Source organism: Rattus norvegicus, chromosome 1 (assembly GCF_021556685.1).
Source record: "Rattus norvegicus strain SHRSP/BbbUtx chromosome 1, alternate assembly SHRSP_T2T, whole genome shotgun sequence".
Taxonomy (NCBI): domain Eukaryota; kingdom Metazoa; phylum Chordata; class Mammalia; order Rodentia; family Muridae; genus Rattus; species Rattus norvegicus.
In genome coordinates this window covers 59288942-59300604 of record NC_141534.1, presented here as the reverse complement: position 1 = coordinate 59300604, position 11663 = coordinate 59288942, and the positions used below count along the sequence as shown (strand labels likewise).

Sequence of the window (11663 nt, the reverse complement as noted above, 5' to 3'; positions counted from 1 at the left end):
AGGTAGCTCAAGGGTAGGATTACTGACCCTGAGTATTATATGTAATTACACACACACACACACACACACACACACACACACACACACACACACACAGAAAGAGCTACAAAAGTTGGAAAAATAAACGAATCTTAAAAATATATAAATAAATGTATAATTATTAAAATCTATATGAGAGTCAATGTTTATCACCCAGCATTGAGGAAGGGGCTTAGAGAAATGAATTATCCCCCTCCAACCTCAAAAAACATACGCACACACACAATCAATGACATGTGTAATTATACCAGGAAATACCCGTATTTTATAGAATGCCATAATCGAAAGTAAGAACCATCTTTTTTGTTAAGGGTTGCCAATACATTCTTTTTCCAAGGTGTGTGCAGCTGTGCCAGTCTTGTTCACTATGGGATGGAAGAGGTCCCTGACCTGTGAGCCTAGAGGTGAGCAGGGGATCTTTGCTCCATTCTGAGACTGAGAAAGGCAGGATGCCCACTCAAGGGTCCATAGCAGGGAAGGTTTTCAAGCTATGGATAGTCCTGGAAAAGCCTATACCAGGCACACAGTTAGCAGTGATGTGTTTGCAGGGAGTCCAAGGAACCAGCTTTGTACTGATGCAGGTGGGCAAGCATTTATCATCCACCTCCCACTCTGACAGCAATGAGAGTATTGCTTAAGTTTTATTTCATAGATTTGATCCCTGACCAAAATACCAAAAACTCCACCCCAAAAACTGCACCCTTAATGATGTAGCAAATAGAATAGTGGATGCTAGGCCAGGAACCTTTGACTCTTCTAATACCATTGTGTATTTCCGAGCAAGGAAGGAGAGGTATCAATGGACAGCAGTCTGTTTCCCCACGAGTACTCTACCACTGAGTTAGTAGCCTTAGCCCTCCTCACCTCTAGAAAAAGGGTGTCACTAAGTTGTCCAAGCTGATCTTAAACTCATGATGTAGACCAGGCTAGCCTTGAAGTTCTGATCCCCCTACCTACTGTGTGTCTTGAGTGTCTGGTATTACAGGCCCGTTTCTCTATGGATTAGTAGCCCATGGAAGAGTCCATGATCCCATGACCCTCTAGTTCTCACACTGTGGAAGCTATTGGCCTAAGGGGGAGATGGAGTCCATCTGAAGGGATGGGTCAACAAGACAACTCTGTAGAGTGTGGAACTCATCATTCATATTGGGTCCCTGCTGGGAAGAGGAGAAATCAAGAGGAGGGAGGAGGCTTGGTGTTGGGGAATCCTCCTCTTCCTCATCTTTCTCCTCCTCCTCCTCCTTCTGCTGCTAATGCTGCTGGTGCTATTGCTGTTTCTCCTGTTGGTGCTGTAGCTTCTGCTGGTGTCTTTTCGTTGGCCATGTGTCTGAAATCACCTCCTGTTTATTCTCAGGACATGACAGAATTTCAAGATGGCACTGTGAGAGAAAAAAAGTCAATTTATTCTAAGCAAAAATCTTATGCGGTAGAATACTTAGATTACCATTTGGAGCTTTGATTGCCTTATTATTTTATTAAATCTTCTCTTCTACTTCTCAGTTAAGATTTTTGAAAGAAATCATTTAGAAATGTTACATATATATATATATATATATATATATGTAACAATATATATGAATTGCTAGGTCTTAGGAATGAAAAAATCAGTATGCAAAACAATATGCATGCATGCAGGATTCTGACCATCAACAATAACCAACAAACTAGGTTGTTGATACTTATTCAGTGACAAACCTTGTTATTAATTTTAAGGCTTACTGGAGTGGGATGTTATATTTGAAAACATAAGACTCTGTTCTGCAGCACTTGTGATTGATGACCACATGTGCTAGAACCAGTAGCCCATGGATGAGTCCATGAGCCCATGAATCTCTAGTCCTCACCCTGTGGGAGCTATTAGCCTAAGGGGGGGATGGAGTCCATCTGAAGGGATGGGTCAACAAGAAAACTCTGTAGAGTGGGGAATTCTTATTGAGTCCCTGCTGGGAAGAGGAGAAATCAAGAAGAGGGAGAAGGCTTGGTGTTGAGGAAACCTCATAAAAGAACTTACAGAAGATACAAGGTAAGAATTGTGGGGAAAATGGAAACCAGAGACAAGAGGAAGGACCAGCATAGAGCAAACTAGAAAGGACAAAGCACGAAGGTACCTGGGCTGTGCCTGCTGCTTGTTATCTGGACGCTCCCTGTGGCTCATTTCTGGGGTGAGATTCTGTTCTGCCCCAGGCGAGGTTTCTTTCTCCTTGGCAAGCAGCAACAAAGCTTTATCAGGGCATTTGCTATATTCCTGGTCCACCCGTTAAAACCTCTGTGCCCGACCCTGCTGGAGATGGGCTTATCCTCTAATGGGGCTCTGTGGGAGAGTAGATTATCTTCTTTTATTTCCTTGTTGCTACTCTTCTCACTGAAGATGCTTGTTGTTTGAATGTATGGGACACTCATGGCACATTTGTGATAGTGGTCCTGTGTACGTGTCATCGGTAGTGGCCTGAGACGACCAGCCACAGTGGACCTTCTTCCTCCTTTTGGATGAACCTTCTGGCCATAATGAGATACGTGACCTTGGGAGAATGACATCTGCAAGGTGCCAAGGACTGGCAGGCTTCCACTCCTCTTTCTTTGTAATCTAAAAGCAGCAGCAGGGTCAAGGCTAGGAAATGGGGCTGCAATGGGACTCACTTGCTGTGCCTGGGCTGTGCAGCCATACCCCGGGAGAGCCTGCTGTTGTAGGAAGCAATAAGTTGCCATTTCCTCATTATATTTTCTTTTTATTAGGGAGTATTTTATTACAGAGGCTTGAAATCCCATGCATTTCATCGCACCCAAAATTTCAGGGTCTGGCCTGAGGGGAAGCAGTTCTTCACAACGAACTGTGAACCCCTTCCCGTGTTCTTTGAACCAGGCGTGTTTCATCACCTCGCTGGCTGTTGGTGTATACATTGGATTTACTGTTAGTAATTGACTAAGGAGGTTCTCCAGTTCTTCTGAAACCCCACAGGGGGCAGGATACACCCCTGCAACAACTTGTTTTTGTAATTCTTGGATGATCACAGAATCAAAGGGGAGCTTTCCCACTACCATATAATACAAGACCACTCCTATTGTCCACATATCATTCTTCATGCCGTCATACAGAAGCCCAAGGAAGCGTTCCGGGGAACCAAAAGAATATGCACCGCAGTGCTGGTTTAGCATTTGTCCAGGTTGTGTTTCGGTGCTAAGCCCAAAGTCGATGACTTTGACCTTTTTGTTTTTATCAATCATTATATTGTCCACTTTCAGGTCTCGGTGAACAATCCCCTTTCCATGGCAGTAGCTCACTGCTGATAATATCTGTTCAAATATTTGCCGGGCCTCATCCTCCTCTATGTGCCCTGACTCTCTGATGTACTGGTAGAGTTGTTGGCCTTCCACCAGCTCCATTATGAGGTATATTCTAGTTTTGTTTTCAATGACTTGTAAGAGAGAAACAATGTTGGGGTGGTTGATCTTTCTCATTATGTTTTCTTCTGTCATGGCTGGCCGGAACCACTGCTTGTTCTTTCGGAGAACTTTGACCGCCACTGGGGTTCCTGTGAGCTGGTGGTGGGCCAGGAGGACCTTGGCATAGCTTCCTTTTCCAATAGTCTTCAGTACTTTATATTGGGAATGAAAGGTTCCCTCCTGAGAGATACTGGGATCGGGACTAGAAGGTGGTAACTCCTCCTCAGTCTCTGTAGGCATTTTATCAGTACTAATGCTACCTAAAAATAACAAACAAATGGAATCAAATAATGAAAAAGATGGAGCAATTCAGGAACTAAAATTACACATGTGGAACCTAAAAGAAACAAATGAAACAAAAAGAAAAAAATAATAACAAAGAAAAGACTAGACTAGAAAAATAGAGTAAAATTATGAACAGGGGGAAATATGAAGAATCATAAGTAAAAGCCACCCAAAGAACCATCCCCAAAAGAGAAAGGCAAGAGCACAAAAATACTAAATGCAATGATGAAAATAAAAATCGTCATACTACAATAGGATTGGGCGGCCAAAGCTGATCAATACTGTGAATGGATTGTTTGAAGAAAAAGGTCAGATAAAAGAAATGAGAGGAGAAAGACTGAGTATAAGACAAAACAAACAAATGTAAAAAGCCAACATTTAAGGGAAAACTCCATTGAATTTCAGGACCTCGTGATCCACAAAAATCCACAACTCTCCAGAGCAAAATACTGAAAATTAAAATTAACCAACCACAAGGAATAAGGCAGTTAAATATCAGTGAACAGTAAACCTTAAACAAAGGCCGAAGAGTCAAAGTGTCAAAAAGGGCAAATTTGTCTCAAGTCTAAGCCAATGATTGCTTGTACTCAATAAATAGAGAAACAGAAATAATGTAAAAGGATGAAACTGCAGGACATTGAAAATGGAGATAGAGTGAATCATCCGACTGCAGAACCGTAAATAATCAAAGCAATAATATAGCATGTGAGAATATAAAAACCACCACCAAAATGAATCCAGCAATCCATAATAAATAAATAAATAAATAAATAAATAAATAAATAAATAAATAAAACAAAACCACAATAAGGAAATAGTCAGTGGTCTTGAGAATATATGGCCTAATTCTATCTCGTAAACACATAGAAAAAAAATCAATCCATAAATAAGCTGCCAGCAGTCTACGTAGGCCTTTAATCTGATATTATGGGGTTGGCATATCAAATTCCTGGGAGCCACTGGAGACCCAAGACAGGTACTTGGGCAGCTGCAGGCCAGTGAGAGAGCCTGTCTTGAAAATGAGGTTGAGGACCTTCCTCAGGTACAGCAGCCGGGGTGACTTCTAGCCTCTACACTCTTTTGCACTGAGGTGCAGGTAATATAGATACAAGGGGCAAAAGGGGATGGGGACGTGTGTGCACACACAAACACACACACACACACACACACACACACAGGCACACACACAGACAAACGCCCAGATTCATACAAAACACAATCACGTAGGAACAGGCACACACATACTTACACACAAGTAAACCTGGAAAAATGCACATCACAGACACACGCACACACACACACACAGGGACACACACACACAAAAGAGGTGGTACACACATACAACATACACACAAATAAACCTGTAAACTCACACACTCCTACATATACTGACAAACACAAGCGAAAGTGTACACACACTCACACACAGGCAAATCTGTCAGCACACACTCTCTTACACACACTGATACATACACATATACACAGTACAGTAAAATCCAATACAACCACACACAGCTCACAATATACAAACAAGTCGCAGAGGGCTCCACTCCACACCTCCTCTCAAAGCACTCAAAGAAATCCAGGCCTGGCAACAGCTTAAAATCTGTTGGCTGGGACGCCTCACAGTCGCTCCTCATGAGGTCACAATAGGACCTGTCATGACATGGTTGGGAAGGGCTTCAAGGCTCTGGCTTCTGTGGGCTATGGAGAGATTTAAGGCTTTTAGAAATCAAAGCCTGTAAGATGTTCACCTCTCCTCAGTTCTCTGTTTTGAATGTTTTCTATGCCTCCTGCTTCAAAGTCGTCATGTCTACACTCAGGGTGTCACTTTTTCATTGAATTCTGAATGATTAGCCTCAAACTGATGGTACACTGTTAAAAAAAAAAAAAAAAACAAAGCTGTGTTTCTAAACTGACCGATCAAGATGACACTGATTTCATAAATCCTCAGAAAGGCTCTAGGTTATCATCAAACACCTGAGACAAAGCTGCAGGGATAGGTAGAGCACTTGCCTCCCAAGGGTAAGGAATTGAGTTTCAATCCCCAAAACCCCCATCAATGATGGGAGCATCAGCAAAGCCCATAAGCTCAGCTTCTGTGCAGTGGGGAGGGGTTGGGGCTTGAAGACAGATGGTCTGACATGCAGGCGTGAGGACCTGTCAGAGGATGGCCTCTGACAGGACATGGGGTAGTGGTATGCATGGACACCTAGGCACATAAGGGGGTATGCATACACAGGCAGACACTTCCTATCACACAGAGGTTGGCATGATGTATAGAAAACCAAGTCCATCCTGAGTGTAGGGCTCACTTTAAATATTAAGGTCCAGTGATGGAACAGGCATGTATGAGGACAAGGAGCTCTGTGCAACCTGGGACCAGAAGGAACAGAGTGGCTATGCTGACACAGTTGAAATGAATTCTCAATCACAGTCTGTGACAGCCAGGTCACAGGACCCATTCTGCTGTGTTATTTGTGAGCAGCCAGTGCAGCCAGAAGCTAACTATTGAGCACTGACTGGCCCAAGTCCAGAAAGGGTCTCTGTTTCTCAGAGTGCTGGGGGCAGTGCAGTGTGTAGCGCTTTCCTTCTGAAGACTCTTCTGGGGTTTGGAGTCCCCTGTAGAGGACTCTCATGGCTGCAGACACTAAGCCTGGGAGGAAAGATCCTCATCTGTAGAGTTCACTGAAAGGCCTGAGAGCAGAAAAGGAAAGAAACAGCAAAGTGTGCCACCTCTGCTCACTGTGGTTCAGCTTCTGCCTTTGCAGCTGAGCTCAGGTGCCCTGGAGTCCTCCCTAGCCTGAGTCAGTGATCTCAAGTTTAAGTCCCTACTTCCTGGTTTGTAGTATCAAACAAAGCACAGTTTCAGGCAAGAAAAGCTGTGAACACCATCTAGACATTGTTGTCTACATTTGAGGGGGACTGTTGAGCCCCAAAGGGAGCAAGGGTTACAAGGTCAGGTATTACAATAATGGCCAAGGTTGGAATCCAAGTCCCAATCTCCCTTTGCTCTGGGCAGAGGGTAGGCCTGGAAATTGGTTCCTGCTGTGTACATGGGGAGAATCAAAGGGTCTTATGGGATCGCTGGCACAGACCTGCCCAAGCATGTCTTAGGGAGCCTCACACCAACTCAATATTTGATGTGTTCCCAGGTTTGTCTACCACCCTCAGCTGTGTGCCATTTTCCCTGCCTCCTGCAAGGGACTCTAAATATCTTCCTATAGAAGGCGATCAAGGAGGAGTTGCACAAGGACAGGTGGGGCTCTGTGGGGAGGTTCACATGGGCTAACACATTAGAGGGCCACAGTCCCAGGACTGATGCTGGATGGACACTCTCCTCTGACATCCAACAGAGAGATCTTCACAGAGATCAAGAGAAGGCTTCTCTGAATAGCTGTGCAGAGCACCTCCGATTCATGGACTTAGGACTGACACCCATAGGATGCTTTTGAGGAGCCGATTGTGATTCAAGGGCTCATCTGCCTGGGTCCATGTGCCTCTAGAGATGAGCCCAGGACTTGGCTGTGGCTGGTTATGGGGTCAGATCAGAGGATGGGAGGGGGCTTGTCCTTGGCTCCTGGGAGTAGAGCAATTTTTCTTTCCCTGCCCCTACTTTTTTTGCTTTTCTTTCCTTGGCATAAGGAGGGACTGGAAGAAGTCTGTCTATGGGGAGTGAGGCTGGCTGGGAAACTGCTCGCTGTTCTACATTGTCATGCTGCTGGGGGCTTGGGGTTGTTGGCAGGATAACCTCTGCACCATTCCAGTCTGCTTCTCTCCACTTTATCCATGCATCCCTGTCCCTGCGCTGGGAGACCTGGATACAAAAGTCCAACCTGTAGCTTCCAGTCCAGGGATGGAATCCCTTAGTGAATGGATTCCAGATGGTTATGTGTAAAGCTGCATCGAACAGGGTAGTTACTGAACATGTGGGTACATGGAGGAGGATACTGCACTGCACCCACCCACATTTCATATAAAACCAATCCTCATGCTCAGGTACTAATTGGTTCTTTTTATACCTTTCACCATTTTTGCTATTCACTGTACTGTGAAGGGTGAATTTTCATTGTTTCACTTCTGCAAAAAGACAGAGTTTAGCATTGGAGACACCCTGCAGCCTGGCTGGAAGGGAGGCCTACACCCATGTGTCCTTCTAGGAAAAAGCTCTTTCATAGGATGCCTCCCTGAGTCCCAGGATGTGTGGAGGGCTCTGAGCCCTATCCAGGGTTGACCTCAGTATATTAACGGGAGCAGAGGCTTCTCTCTGATAGAACAGTACCACCCTCCTGCAAGATGTCTATGATGGTTTGTATATGCTTAGCTCAGGGAGTGGCAATATTAGGAGGCGTGGTCTTGTTAAAGTAGGTGTGTCAATGTTCGCATGGGCTTTAAAACCCTTTTCCTATCCACATGCAAGCCAGTCTTCCCCAAGCAGCCTCTTACTTACTCTGGCAACATGACTGCCTGGATGCTGCCATGCTCCCAGCTTGATGATACTGGACTGAGTCTCTGAACCTGCAATCCTGTGTCCATTAATGTTTTCCTCATAAGAGCTGCATTGGTCATGGTGTGTCTGTTCTCAGCAGTAACCCCTAACTGAGACAATGTCAATATTCCCTGCTCCAGCGTCCTGGCTATAGAAGCTTCACACATGACCGGTATTCTCTTGGGATATGGGCCTAATAGGCTCTAGGTTGTCTGCTTGATCTGAGAGTGTTAGGACATCCTGCTCCTAAGGGCATTGTTACTGTTCCCATGCAATACTGTGAAAAAATCAGCAGGCTCCTGCTTTCTCACCCCCTGAACACAATGCTGCCTTTTCCAGGAGTGGATCCAACATATCTCAGAACCTCCTCAGGAACTATGTGTTTCCCAAGGATTACCTGCACTTGCTTACACACCCCTATTCTGTGTCCTGAAAACTTTTCAAAGCCCATTCATCTGAGACTTGTGAGTTCAGGACAGTAGTCCCAAGTGTCTTGTCCTACGCTGACAGTTCATTCTCATGAGGCATCACTTACCCTTGACAGAGGATTTTTCCAAGGAGCATTGGATGTGCAGGAGAATTGTGTGTGCTGACTCCTGTCAGATCAGCACAGGATACCATCAAGGCCCCATTTGCTCTTGATTTTGGAACTCATGGTCTTGGCACTGTCTTGTTGGTATTTAGGTCCCTGTCAGTCCCTAATTGAATTTTAGCATGGGAACCCAGGGCAGTTGTCTTCAAAGATATTCCTAGTATGGGCCACATCTTCACCTTGCCAGACATAAAGCACAACAAAACACCAGGCAGGCAGAGAAACCTCAGGGGCTGGAACTGGAATGTTCAAACACTCTGGCTTGACCTTGGCCAGCACAGATTCAGAGAACATCTTCTATGTAGGAAGATCTCCTTCCTCCTCTCAGAGTTTAGGACATCTAGAGTTAGGCTAAGGTGCTGGCACAATGTGAGCAGAGGCAGCACTCTGGGCTTGTTCAGTGTCAAAGCCTCCCTGCCACCCCTGTATCACAGTCACAGCAGCCCATCTCATGAGAATTCTAGGGCTGCTGATATCCTGGATGAATAATCCATGTTCTGCTGCTAGTTTCTTTGCTTCCACATGGACAACTGAGAGAAGGGATTGATTAAGTGTAGGTGAGGAAGCCCTGCTAATATCTACTTGGGGTTACCAAAGACAATGGGTTCTGACTAGCAAGATCTTTGAATTAGATTTTGAAAAATGCCACCTAGGAACAGTTAGTAGGTACTCTCTGGAAGGTGCAGCATGGTGGGCACAATGGGACAGGATCCCTGAGGCTGGTGCAGTGGGACAGGGTCGTTGGGGCAGGTAAAACTGAGTAGGAAACGTGAGCCAGGAACAACCGGGCAGGGACCCTGGTTCAGTTACAACAGAGCAGGAATCCTGGGGGAGATGCAAGGGGGCATGAGTCCTGGGGAAGGGATCTTGTAGTTGTGGCCCTGTGGCATGTGCAACTGGCAGGGACCCTGGGGCAGGTGCAGTGTGACGTGCACCCAAGCTGGAATGTTCAGATAGGTGTGTGTTTGCTTCATGCAGCTGCTGTCTGAAGTAGAGAACACTGGCAAGTGCCCCAGAGGGGATTTTGGGAACTCCTTCCAAGAATCCCTTAGCTCCTAACTGAGAAGCTATACATTCCACAGATGGACCTTTATTGAGATGAGCAGATTCTAAGGGAGATGCCTTGAATGAACAGCCAAAGAAAGCAGAAATGAAGAACAAGCAATTGCAGCAGACATGTTCAGTGTGTTTTCGACCAGAAAAGTAGGAAGTAGGACTGGAAGAAACTGATTAAGTCAAATCACTTCTCTGTCTATCCATTCATCCATCCATCCATCCATCTATCCATCCATCCATCCATCCATCCATCCACCCACCCACCCACCCATCCATCCATCCATCCATCCATCCATCCATCCATCCATCCATCCATCCATCCATCCATCCATCCATCCATTTCCCTGAGGGAAGTCAGCTTTTCTTTCTGAGAAGGTCAAAGCAGCGCTCCCTTGTGGTGACAATTAGGATTGCAGGCAGTGAGATAAGTGGATATTTATTTATTTATTTATTTATTTATTTATTTATTTATTTATTTATTTATTTCATGATCTGCGATAGACTGCCACTTGTGGCCAGTCCCCATCTGCATCAGCTGTACCATAAACCCAGTCTCAGTGTGACACAGAAAAGGCCTAATTGGAAAGTATGTCCTCTCTCTAAGCGACACTGTATAATAACATACTCTGGACTGCAGGTCAGTCAAGGCCTGTGTTTAGGAGACTTGTGGACAGATGAATGTCTGTGAGTCTGGACTTAGACTCTGTGGAGGGCTCAGGTCACCTGACTGTCCTGAAGCTTCCCACTGTGATTTATTTCCCTCCTACAGAGCCAGACACCTGAGCAACTGCATTTCCTGGTTATCCCCTAATCCTCTTACACTGTGTAGAGTTTTCAATCTCAGGGAGGGCCTGGGAATCTGAGAGACACCACTGAGCCCCCTGGGCCTGGCTGACTCAACTTGAGGCTACTCTGTGTGTCTTCATTTTGCTCACCATCCAGAGACCTCAAAAGGCAGCAGTGAGCTTGCTGAGAGGCAAGGAGCCTCCATATTGGCCCAAAAGCAACTGTCCTCTTTTACAGGTTCATCCACAGAGCATGTAATTTTGATTGATGCAACATCGGGAAGAATGAATGACATCATCTCCCAAGGGCAAGTGCTGTGCTAGTGGACACTGAGGAGCTGCAGGGATCAGACCCCCTTTCCAGCCTCTCTTGTTCTTCCTTGTGATGGTTCCTGCAGATCTGGAAGTTCCAGGCAGTACATGACATGGGTTTGAATATAATCTCATTACACTTTATTCCCTGCTCTGAATCTAAGACCAGGTAATTCCTACGTTTGTTTGTTTATTTATTCATTTATTCATTTGATATATATATGTGTGTGTGTGTGTGTGTGTGTGTGTGTGTGTGTGTGTGTGTCTGTATACATATATACAATGTCGCTGTCTTTAGAAATACCAGAGAGGGCATCAAATCTCATCAGAGATATTTGTGAGCCACAATGTGGTTGCTGGCATTTGAACTCAGGACTTCTGGAAGAGCAATCAGTTCTCTTAACACTGAGCAATCTTTCCAATTTCCAGTCTAACTTTTTTAATTCCAGTACTGTATTCTTTATTTAGGTTACATCCTGATCCCAGCCACTCTCCCTCCTCCTTTCCCAGTGCCACCTTACAAATCCTTCTCACCATAATGCTCTCCCTTCTCTTTGTAGAAGGGCAGACTCCCTAGGTACCACCCCGCCCTGGGGCATCTACTCCCAACAGTATGAGGCACCCCCTGTCCCACAGATTTACAATCAGGCTGCCCAGGTATGGG

The 11663-nt window shown here is 45.3% G+C and overlaps 1 pseudogene across 1 annotated transcript; it reads right to left on the bottom strand.

The window, feature by feature from the left end:
• Nucleotides 1-276: 276 nt before the first annotated feature.
• On the bottom strand, nucleotides 277-4232 carry LOC148007033 (sperm motility kinase Y pseudogene; annotated as a pseudogene). Its single transcript, XR_015646122.1, has 2 exons — nucleotides 2148-4232; nucleotides 277-1418 (listed from the first exon to the last, which is right to left on the bottom strand). The product of XR_015646122.1 is annotated as a sperm motility kinase Y pseudogene (transcript).
• Between the last annotated feature and the right edge of the window lie 7431 nt (nucleotides 4233-11663).